Source organism: Rousettus aegyptiacus, unplaced genomic scaffold (genome assembly GCF_014176215.1).
Source record: "Rousettus aegyptiacus isolate mRouAeg1 unplaced genomic scaffold, mRouAeg1.p scaffold_m13_p_12, whole genome shotgun sequence".
Classification (NCBI taxonomy): Eukaryota; Metazoa; Chordata; class Mammalia; order Chiroptera; family Pteropodidae; genus Rousettus; species Rousettus aegyptiacus.
The window spans coordinates 53,747,258-53,759,335 of NW_023416287.1; the positions used below are offsets into that span (position 1 = coordinate 53,747,258).

Here is a 12,078-nt window from a genome sequence, read left to right on the forward strand (position 1 = left end):
TTCATCTCTTCATATGGTTGAATAAGATTCCATTGTATAAATGTACTACAGCTTCTTTAGCCAATCATCCATCATAGGACACTTCGGTTGCTTCCATGTCCTGGCCACTATGAATAATGCTGCTATGAACATCGGTGTGCAAATATCTTTTTGGATATGAGTTTTCAAGTCTCTGGGCTAAATACCCAGTAGAGGCATTACTACATCATATGGTAGATCAATTCTTAGTTTTTCGAGTAACCTCTGTACTGTTTTCCATAGTGGCTGTACCAATTTGTGCTCCCACCAGCAGTGTATGAGTGTTCCTATTTCTCCACATCCTCTCCAACATTTGTTATTACTTGTCCTGTTGATCATAGCATTTCTATCAGGTGTGAGATGGTATCTCATTGTGGTTTTGATTTTCATTTCCCTAATAGCTAGCGATGTTGAGCATCTTTTCATATATTTGTTGGCCATGTGTATGTCCTCTGTCCATTTTTTGATTGGATCATTTGCTTTTTTGTTGTTATTGAGTTGTATGAGTTCTTTGTATATTTTGGATATTAAGCCCTTATTGGAGGTATTGCTTGAAAATATCTTCTCCCATTTGATGCTTGTCTCATTACCTTGTTGATGATTTCTTTTGCCAAGCAGAAGTTTTTTACTTTGATGTAGTCTCATTCATTTATTTTATTTAGTTTTTATTTCCCTTGCCTTTGAGGTCAAATTCATAAAATCCTCTTTAAGTCCAAGGTCCTTGAGTTTACTTTCTATGTTCTCGTCTATGCACTTTATTGTTTCAGGTCTTACATTCGAGTCGTTAATGCATTTTGAGTTAATTTTAGTGTGTAGTGATTAGTGATAGAGAACGGTCAGGTTTCATTCCTTCTCCAGAAGTTCTATTAGGTTATTTTTGAGAGTTTCAATCTTCTTGCTCTGCTCATCTACTTGTTTTTTCAATTACTGAAATTGTTGATATGACTCATTTTGAAATTTACTAGCTTTATCAGAAGTGCCATCCTGAATTCTCTGTCATTTAAGTTGCCTATTTCTATGTTTTAAGCTTATTTTCTGGAGATTTTTCTCTTTCTTTCTGAGATGCCTTGTCACTTTGGTTGTTCATGGTGTTTAATGAATTATTAATGGAAGTTGGTTTTCCAGAAAGGATATTGATTATATAGTAGTCTCTTTAGCCTGCTGCAAAGAATGCACTTCTCTTTTGGTTTCCAGTAGATGGTGACTAAGCCTCTTGGATCACTGCTTTATATAAAGCCTTAATAATGCCTTTATATAATGCCTTTATTTTCTTGTAGATATTTAATCATGCTCTCTACCCTCAGTTTTAATCCCTGTCAGTGTTAGTAACAGTTTCGGTAGCATTTGCTAAGATTTCCCCACGGCTCTGCAGTGTTCAGTCTCAGAAGGTATGGGGGGAGGGACCTTCTTGGTTGGGAGTAGGGGGCTGCAGTTCAGCCTTGGTTTTGCAGCCTCAGCCAGTAAAAACTAACTGTTGTTTCTCTGCCTTCCACTTCTCTGTTTCTACCTTGATGACTGGGCCCTTCCACTGGCTGCTTGGAACTCACAAACTCTCCCAGGCAGGGCTATTCAGAGAACTCACCGTACCTTCTCCCCTCCCCTCCTACTACAGAGAGCTCCAGTGGCTGCCAGAGGCAGCTTCTTTATTTCTCCTAGTCTACCACCCGACACCTAGGGTTCTGACCTGTGGTAGTTCTTATGGGCAGATTCCACACTCAGACATACTGGTGTGCAGTTTAGGGTTTGTTGTTGTTGTTGTCGTTGTTGAGTTTATATGTTCAGCTTATTGTTGTTTCAAAGGGAGAGACCCGGGGAAGTCTCTCACTCCATCAAGTTTCCTTGTAAAAAACTTCTATGGTTTGGTAAATTGTATTATCTTAGATAGTTTTCTATTTAATCATTTTTCAAACTAATTGTATAGAACCAAACAAAGTAGTTTATTACAATTTTTTTATTTTCTATTTTTACGGTTATCTCTCCTGCATTATGCTATTGTATATTTTTTCTCTTTCCCTTTTTTCCTAGAATCAAATAGTTAATAGTCTATTAAATTAGATTTTAACTTACTACTTCTATTTTCTAATATTGATTTTTGTCTTTTTTTAAACTAGGTAACTCCTTCTGCTTTCCTTTTACTTATTTTGTTGTTTCTCTCTCCTAATTTTTTGAATTATATTCTTTTTTTCCAGTTAGAATTGTCATTCAATATTATTTTATATTAGATTAAGGTGTACAACATAGTGGTTAGACATTTACATAATTTATGAAGTGATCCTCTGATTAGTTTAGTGCCCATCTGGCACTATATACAGTTACTATAACATTATTGACTATACTCCCTAAGCTGAACTTCACATGCCCATGACTATTGTGTAACTACCAATTTGTACTTCTTAATGCCTTTGCTTTTTTCACCCAGCCCCCTGGCAATCACCAGTTTATTCTCTGTATCTATAAGTTTCCGTTTTGTTTGTCCATTTATTCTGTTCTTTAGATTCCATGTATAAGTGAGATTATATAGTATTTGTCTTTGTCTGACTTATTTCTCTTAGCATAATACCCTCTAGGTCCACCCAAGTTGTTGCAAATGATAAAATTTCATTTTCTTATGGCTGAGTAATATTCCATTGCATATATGTACCACCTGTTCTTTATTCAGTCATTTACTGATGGACACTTAAGCTGCTTCTATATTTTGGCTATCGTAAATAGTGCTTCAGTGAATATAGGGGTGCCTATCTTTTCAAAATAGCATTTTGGTTTTCTTAAGATAAATACCCATAAGTAGAATTGCTGGGTTATAAAGTAGTTCTATTTTTAATTTTTTGAGGAATCTCCAAACTGTTTTCCATAGTGGCTGCACCAATTTACAATCCCACTGACAGTGCATGAGGGTTCCTTTTTTTTCCATATCGAAGCCAACACTTTTTTTTTTTGATTTATTAATGATAGCCATTCAGACAGGTGTGCAGTATGTCTCATTGTGATTTAATTTGTATTTCTCTAATATTAGTGACCGTTGAGCATCTGTTCATATGTCTGTTGGCTGTCTGTATGTCTTCTTTAGATAAATACCTATTTAGATTCTCTGCCTATTTTTTAATTGGATTGTTTGGTTTTTTGATGTTGAGTTGTATAAATTATTTACAAATTTTGGATATTAAGCTGTTATCAGATATATCACAGGCAAAAAAAATTTCTCCTTCAGTGGGTTGTCTTTTTGTTTTGTTGATGGTTTCTTTCATTGTGCAAACCCTTTTTAGTTTGATGTAGTCACATTTGTTTATCTTTTCTTTTATTTCCCTTGCTTGAGGGGATATATCAGAAAAAAATATTACTAAGAACAATGTCAAATATTTTACTACTTATGTTTTCTTCTAAGAGTTTTAGGGTTTTGGGTCTTCCATTTAAGTCTTTAATCCATTTTGAGTCTATTCTTGCATATGTTGTAAGAAAGTGGTCCAGTTTTATTTTTTTCCGTGTATCTGTTTAGTTTTCCCGACATCATTTGCTGAATAGACTGTCTTAACTCCATTGGATATTCTTGCCTCCTTGGTCATAGATTAAATGACCACATAGGCATGAATTTATTTCTGGGCTTTCTATTCTGTTCCATTGATCTATGTGTCTGTTTAAGTACCAGTATCATGCCGTTTTGATTAATACAACCTAGATCATTTTGGCTATTCAGGGTCTTTTGTGGTTCCATGTAAATTTTTGGATTATTTGTTCTAGTTCTGTGAAAAATGCCATTGATATTTTGATAGAGATTGCATTGAATCTATAAATTGCTTTGGATAGTATGAACATTTTAATGATGATAATTCTATCTACGAGCATGGTATAGGCTTCCATTTATTTGTATCTTCTTCAATGGCTTATAATTTTCTAAGTACAGGTCTTTTGACTCCTTGGTTAAATTGATTCCTAGATATTTAATTTTTTGATGCAATTGAATATAGGATTGATTTCTTAAATTCTTCTTCTGAGAGTTCATTATTGGTGTATAAAAATGCAACCAATTTCTGAATATTAGTTTTGTGTCCTACTGCTTTATTAAATTCATTTATCAGTTCTAATAGTTTTTTGGTGGAATCTTTAGAGTTCTCTCTTTATAGTTTCATGGCATCTGCAAATAATGAAAGTTTTCCTTCTTACTTTCCAATTTAGATGCTTATTATTTCTTTTCCTTGTCTGATTTCCTTAGCTGTGGCTAAGACTTCCAATACTGTATTGAATAAAAGTGGTGAAAGTGGACATCCTTGTCTTTTCCTGATCTTAAAGAAAACACTTAGTTTTTTCCACTGAGAATGATGTTAGCTGTGAGTTTGTCGTATATGGCTTTTATGATGTTGAGATTTGTTCCTTCTATTCCCATTTTGCTGAGAGTTTTTATCATAAATAAATGATGGATTTTTTTCAAACACTTTTCTGCATCTATTGATATGATTTTATGATTTTTGTGTTTCAATTTGTTCATGTGCTATATCACATTCATTGGGTTATAGATATTGAACCAACGTTGCATCCCAGGACTAAATCCCACTAAATTATGGTGTACAATCTCTTTAATGTCTTGCTGAATTTTGTTTGCTAATATTTTGTTAAGGGTTTTTGCATCTATGTTCATCAGAGATATCAGTTTATAATTTTCTTTTTGTAATATCTTTGTCTGGTTTGGGAATCAGGATAATGGTGGCTCATAAAATGAGAGCCATCTCGCCTCTTGAATTTTTTTGGAATAGTTTGAGAATAGGTGTTAATTCTTCTTTGAATGTTTGGTAAAATTCACCTGCAAAGCAATCTAGTCCAGGACTTTTGTTCTTTGGGAGTTTTTTTTTTTTTATTATTACTATTTCGATTTCATTAGTAGTAATTGTTCAGTTCAGATTTTCTGTTTCTTCTGGACTCACTCTTGAAAGATTGTGTATTTCTAGAAATGTATCCATTTCATCCAGATTGCCCAATTTTTTGGCATATAATTTCTCGTAGTATTTTCTTATAACCTTTTGTAGTTCTATGGAATCAGTCGTCACTTCTCTTTCATTTCTGATTTTATTTATTTAGGTCTTTTTTTTTTTCTTGAATCTCATTGAAAATTTATTAATTTTGTTCAACTTTTCAAAGAAACAGTTCTTAGTTTTCTTGATCTTTTGGGATTTTTTAGACTCTTTTTGGTTTATTTCCACTCTAATCTTTGTTATTTCCTTTCTTCTGCTCACTTTAGGCTTTCTTTAATGTTCTCATTCTGATTTCTTTAAGTGTAATTTAGATTATTCATTTGAGATATTTCTTATTTCTTGAGGTAGGCCTGCACTGCCCCTCTTAGGACTGCTTTCACAATGTCCCATAGATTTTAAATGATTGTGTTATCGTTTTAATTAATCTCAAGTTATCTTTTGATTTCTTCTTTTATCTTATTGTTAATTCATTGTTTAGCAGCATGTTTTTTAGCTTCCATGTGTTTGTGTGTTTTTCAGGAGTTTTTTTTGTAATTGATTTCCAGTTTCATACCATTGTGGTCAGATAAGATGCTTGATATAATTTCAATTTTTAAAAATTTATTGAGACTCATCTTGTGGCCTAACATGTGGCCTACTTGGAAAATGTTCCAGCTGCACTTGAAAAGAATGTATATTTTGCTGCTCGGAGTGAAGTGCTCTAAAAGCATCAATTAAATTCATTTCGTCTAATGTGTCATTTAAGGCCACTGTTTCCTTGTTGATTTTTTGTCTGGAAGCTCTCTCCTTTGGTTTCAGTGGCTTGTTCAAGTCCTATGCTGTGACTGTATTACTGTTGACCTCTTCTTTTATGACAGTAAATATTTGTTTTATATATTTAGGTGCTCCTATGTTGGGTGTGTAAATGTTTATGTCTCCCTGTTGGATTGATCCCTTTAACATTATGTAATGTCCTTCTTTCTTTTATTATAGCCTTTGTTTTAAAGTCTATATTTTCTCACATAAGTATTGCTACCCAGATTTTTTATTCATTTCCATTTGCATGAAGTATCTTTTTCTATCCCTTTACTTTCAGTCTATGTGTCTTTCAATCTGAAGTGAGTCTCCTGTAGACAACATATGTAAGGGTTTCGTTTTCTTATCTATTTAGCCACCCTATGACTTTTGATTGCAACCTTTAGTCCATTTATATTTACATTATTCCTAATAGTTATGTAGTTATTGCCATTTTGTGATCTTTTTTAAAAAGTTTCCTTCATAAAGAAATCCCTTTAACATTTCTTGTAATGCTGGTTTGGTGGCGATGAATTCCTTTAGCTTATTATTATCTGGGAAGTTCTTTATCTGTCCTTTGATTCTAAACGGTAGCTTTGCTGGGTAGAGTTCTCTCAGTTGAAGGCTCTTGTTTTTCATCACTTTTTATATTTCATGCCAATTCTTTCTGACCTGCAAAGTTTCTGTTGAGAACTCAGCTGACTGCCTTATATGAGCTTCTTTGTGGTAACTGCCTGCCTTTCTCTTGCTTATTTTAGGATTCTCTGTCTGGAAACTTTGGTGCTTGAATTATGATGTGTCTTGGTGTGGGCCTGTTTGGGTTCATCTTCTTTGGGCCTCTCTGCTTTTTCTGGACTTTGATGTCTTTTTCTTCTTCTAAGAGAAGTTTTCAGTCGTTATTTCTTCAAATAGGTTCTCAATTCCTTGCTCCCTCTCTCTTCTCCTTCTGGTACCCCTATAAAACAAATGTTGTTATACTTGCTGTTGTTTTAAAGGTTTCTCAAACTTTCCTCATTTTGGCAGGATTCTTTTTTTTCTTTTTGCTATTCTGATTGGGTGTTTTTGCTGTCTTGTTTTTGAAATCACTGTTTTTGATCCTCTACTCAGTGGTCCTCAACTTTTTTGGCACCAGAAGCCAGTGCTCCTGTGAGAATCTAATGCTTGAAAATCTGAGGTAGAACTGAGGCAGTGATGCCAGCGCTAGGGAGCAGCTGCAAATACAGATGAAGCTTTGCTAGCTCACCCGCCACTCACCTCCTGCTGTGCGGCACGGTTCCTAATAGGCCACGGACCAGTGCCAGTCCAGGGGTTGGAAACTGCTGCTCTATTTCATCTATCCTACCTTTGATTCTTTCTAGTGTAGTCTTCATTTCAGTTATCATATTCTTTATTCCTAACTGGTTCTTTTTTATGGGTTTTTTCAGCATATGAAAATTTATTATTGCTGTATTTTTACTATCAAAACTATGATCTTGGTTTTTCTTTCTTGCCGTTGTATAAAGCCAAAAGAGAGACGTTGGCTACTTTGACAACGTAAAAGCGAACTCCAGGAATGTCACCAATAGCATGACCTTTGTGACAAAATCCGGCAACCAGGACTTGATCATTTTTCTCAGTAAAATTCAAACAACCATCATTGGTACAAAGGCTGTGAATTTTTTTTTTTTTTTTTTTTTTTTTTTTTTTTTTTTGCCATTCTTGGTTAGCTGGACCCTGACATACTTTCTGATGGCAGAATTTTGCTGTTTGACTTCAACCCCTACATTTTCTAGCACAATTACCTTAGTGTGGGAGGTGCCTCCAAAAGACTTGGCCTTCAGTTCTTCACAAATGGGCTTTTTTGTAGTTTCTCATGATACTTCTGATCTTGTCAAAGGCTCTGGAGCCTCCTGGCAGTACGAAGACTGCAACACCTGCCCATCCTGTCAGCACCATGGGTCTAAGCAAAAGAGCTTTTATGGTTTTTATGCCCTTTTTTAATGCTCACTATCCTTTTGTTGAAGTTCTCGCTGAGCTCATCTATCTTCCCCTAAGTTCACTGAGTGTTATAACTGGTGTTTTGAACATTGTATCCAGTATATAGCTTGCATCTATTTAATCTAGTACGTTTCCTGGAGTTTTCTCCTTTTGTTTCATTTATGGCATGTTTGTTTTCTCCTTTTGGCCACCTCTCTGTGTTTGTTTCTATGTATTAGGTAGACTTGCAATGTCTCCCAATCTTGGGAGGGCTGCCTTGTATAGTAGGTGCCCTGTGTGGCACAGCAGCTCAGTTTCCCTGATCACTTGTGCCAAATCCTCCAGGAGTGTCCCCTATGTGGTTTTTGTGTACTCTCTTATTATATTTAAGCCTTCATTGCTGTTAGCAAGTCAGTCGGTGAGACTGACACACAGGATGACTGGCTGTGAGAATTGGCCTTGTGCATACAGTATGAGCTACTGTGTGAGAGTTGACCTCACAGAGTCAACTGGATTTGCTCCAGTGGGCTCATGTGCCTGTTGAGACTACCTTTTAGATGTGCTACTTGTGAGGATAACCAGGTAGTGCTCTGTTGTAGTCCAATGCCAGTCTCTAGATGTATTTGTTCTGGGGTCCCTTGGGAGGGGGTCCCATGTAGGCCAAAGTTGGCCTCTGCCTGTGACCTTCCCAGGGCTACCTAGTAGAAGCTACAAAGCAATAGTGGTTAGTTGCTATTTGTGCTGGGCCTGAAGGCACATGGGGGAGGCCATTATGCGAACCAAATCTGGCTACCACCAGTATCAGGCCTGGAGCAGCTTAGTAAATGGTCCAGGGCATCCCAAGGCCTGAGGCTGTCTGCCAGCTACCTTTAAGGTTCAGTAGCTAAAAGGGCCTCAAGTGGTATACAACTTAGGTGACACATAGTCCTAGCAAGTCACTAGGATGGGGTGAGTGCTATTCATCAGTTAGTGCAGATTCAGATTTGGTACCAGTGATGAGCCTGTGGCCACTCGCAAAAGTCTGAGATCATACTGGGTTCTGGGTTGAGCCACTGCCTACATCAGGCCTATAACCCCCCAGAGATTTGTTTAAGAAATATTGCAGCTCAGGTCAGGACTGGTTGGTTGCCTGACACCAGAGTTGTCTCAAGAGGTGCAGGAGCCTAGGCCTGTTGATTGCTGCTGAAAGAGTCTCTTGCCAAGAGGGCAGGGTGGAGTATGTTGCATAGCCACAAATATGCCTCCCGCAATTTATGAGTTGGATGGGGCAAGGTCCCAGGGTGTCACCAGGGTGAAGTGAGCAGACTTCACCAAGCCGGTGCAGAGTTAGATTTGGTTGTGTGGGTAGAGGGCTCGACAGAGACAAGATGGCACCTGCATATAGGCTGCACAGGAGGAGGGCTCAACAAAGGGATGATGGCAGCTATCCTCCAGCCCTCGCCCTGATGCCACACAACTCAGTCTTTCCCTACATGTCTCTGGCACCTTTCCAAGCTGCTGTCCTTCCACCGGAGCCCAGGGTGAGTGCCTGCGAGGGAGTGAGTCTATGTGCAGGCTCTTTAAGGGATGCTTGGGTTTTCAGCTGCCTTCCATCCCACCTGGACAGTTGGAATCCCCACTGATTTTTACAGCCAGATTTTGTGGGGACTCCTCTTCACAGCACTGGAATCCTGAAGTGGGGATACTTGGTGTGGGGCTGGAGACCTTCACTCTTCCAGGGGTGCCTCCATGGCCAAGATATCTCTCTTGATGCTCAACCACTGCACATGGGTGTGGGACCAGCCCACTTCACACCTCTGCCCCTCCTACCCGTCTCGCTACAGTCTCCTCTTTATATCTCCAGTTATAGGAGTTCTGTTCAGCTAGTCTTCAGCTCTTTGTCTATGTTGACTGTTTCATAATTTAGTTGCAGTTTTAATGCTGTCATGGGAGAAGGCATACACAGCATTTATCTACTCTATCATCTTGACTGGAACTCCCTCTTGAATTAGATTCTTAATTAATTAGTCTAAATTCTTTTTTTTTTTTTTTTTTACTGTAAGTATATAAGACTATGAATTTTCCTATGGGTTCCACCTTAGTAATATTCCACAAGTTTTTTTCTGTTTGTTTAAGCTTTTGATTTTCTTCACACAATGACATGTTCTAATGGCACCTAATGTTCTAACCTGATGATAGAAAATAAAAATTCGTTGTCATCACTTAGAGAATTAACCCATTTCCCCTTTAGAAAAAAATGCAGCTCATTGCCAGTATTAATTTAATTTTATATAAACACGCTCTTTGAGGCTGAAGCAAATCTGACTGTTTTTCAGTGTGGAAATAAAATATAACAATAGTTCTTGGAGTTATTTCTAAACAGAACTTGTCTCTAATTCTAATGTAATAGAAATGTATATGATGATCAGTATTTAATGATTTCTGTGTGTGTGGTAAATTTCAAAACACAAAACAGTACAAAGTAGAACATCCAGGATTTGACATTTTTAGCAATCAAAAATTACTGCATTTTGTAAATGGAAATACCACTACTAGAAACAAAATGCTATAAATAGAATGATGTAATTTGTTTCCAAAGCTATTGACATACTAGAGCAATGGGGAAATAATCATAAAAGTGAGCTATTTCAGTGCAAACTTTGGGGGTAAAGGTTAGGACTGTAATCTGCAAGTTATCTCGGGGTAAACGCAGCAGCTGCAAGTGCCACCTGTGAGTAGTCTTAGGACAGATGAGAAATGGGTTAAGATCTACATATAAAACTTTACATAAGTTAAAAGGATGGATAAATTTACAGGTGTAAATGTAAACAATTCTCTAATCTGAGGCAAGTAATACCCCACGATTCTGGTGGAAACCCTCAGGTAAAAAAGGAAACTGGGTCCAAAGCCTTGGACTTTCCCAACACTGTTAGACTGGTAAGACAGAAATGACAGCTGATTCAAGATCTCCTGCCAGCCTCTAGAGATATCCTGGAATAGCCAGCTCTTACACATTAATACCCTGCACAGATCAAGAATTTAATAGTTTCGCTTATTCTCACTCACCAAGACAATGGATTTCTCTTCCATTTAAAGGTTCTCTCACTTCAGTCAGGAATTGACCCAGTTGCATGTATTAAGGGTTTAAATCAAAGGTATATGTAAGGTGCTAAACATATACCAAGGGAACAGTTAACTTGAATACAAAATCAAAATCCACAACAAGCTCTACAATCCAGCTTGTATCAGATACAGGTTTCGAGGACAAATTTCTTTTTAAAGATTTATTCCAATTTCATGAGGCTAGCATGAGGTGAGGCAAATGTATACTTCTGAATTATCTCATGCAGCAAATGCTACACATCTGCTTACAGTCCATTTAAAAGCATTTGCAATGGACAGTAGAGGGGCCTGATTTATATTCCTGCATACTGATCCACATCTGCTGGAAGGTGGACAGCGAGGCCAGAGTGAAGTCCCTGATCTACCCTTGCATCTAGGAGCAGTGATGATCTTGACCTATATTGTGCTGAGGGCCAGGGCTGTGATCTCCTTCTGTCTGCTATCAAAGATGCCAGAGTATATGCTGTTTGCACCAGACAGGACTGTGTTGGTATACAGCTCCTTCCAGATGTCAACATCACATTTCATGATGGAGTTAAAAGTGGTCCCTTGAAAGTCACAGGACCCCATACCAGAAAGGAAGGCTGGATGAAAACCTCTGGACAACAGGGAACAGAACCATTGGGACTCAGTGGTAGCCATCTCCTGCTCCAAGTCCAAGGTGGCATAGCAGAGCTTCTCCTTGATGTCAGGCATGATTTTCTACTCAATTGTGGTGATGAAGCAGTAGCCATGCTCTATGAAGATCTTCATTAGGTAGTCTATAAGGTCCTGGCCAACCAGCCAGGTGCAGACACAGATGGTATGGGGCAGCATAGTCCATGTGGATAATCCCATCTCTAGGATCCAAGACAAAATCAGTGGTGTGGCTAGAGGCATACAGAGACAGCAAAGGCCTGGATGGCCATGAACATGGCCTGGGTGTTGAAGGTATCGAATATGTTCTCTGCTGGTTTTGGGGTTCAGTGGGTTGTCAGTCAACAGCATTGAATGCTCCTTAAGGGTTATACACAATTGGTTGTAGAATATATGGTATCACATCTACGCCATGAGTGTACCAGTTGATGACTATGCCATAAGGTAGTTCAGGGTAAGGATGCCATGCTTGCTCTGGACCTTCTGCCCCATGCCCACCATGACACCCTGGGCAACCCAACAATAGACGGAAACATGAATTTCTGTCATCATCACCAGGAAAGCCAGATTTACATATGCCAAAGCCAATGTCAATGATGAGCAACATGATTTCTTCTTGCATTGTGATCCA

At 37.9% G+C, this 12,078-nt stretch overlaps 2 pseudogenes; both read right to left on the reverse strand.

Moving 5' to 3' along the window:
* Nucleotides 1-7,217: 7,217 nt before the first annotated feature.
* On the reverse strand, nt 7,218-7,674 carry LOC107516991 (annotated as a pseudogene).
* Nucleotides 7,675-11,067: 3,393 nt separating this feature from the next.
* On the reverse strand, nt 11,068-12,069 carry LOC118609948 (annotated as a pseudogene).
* Nucleotides 12,070-12,078: the final 9 nt, after the last annotated feature.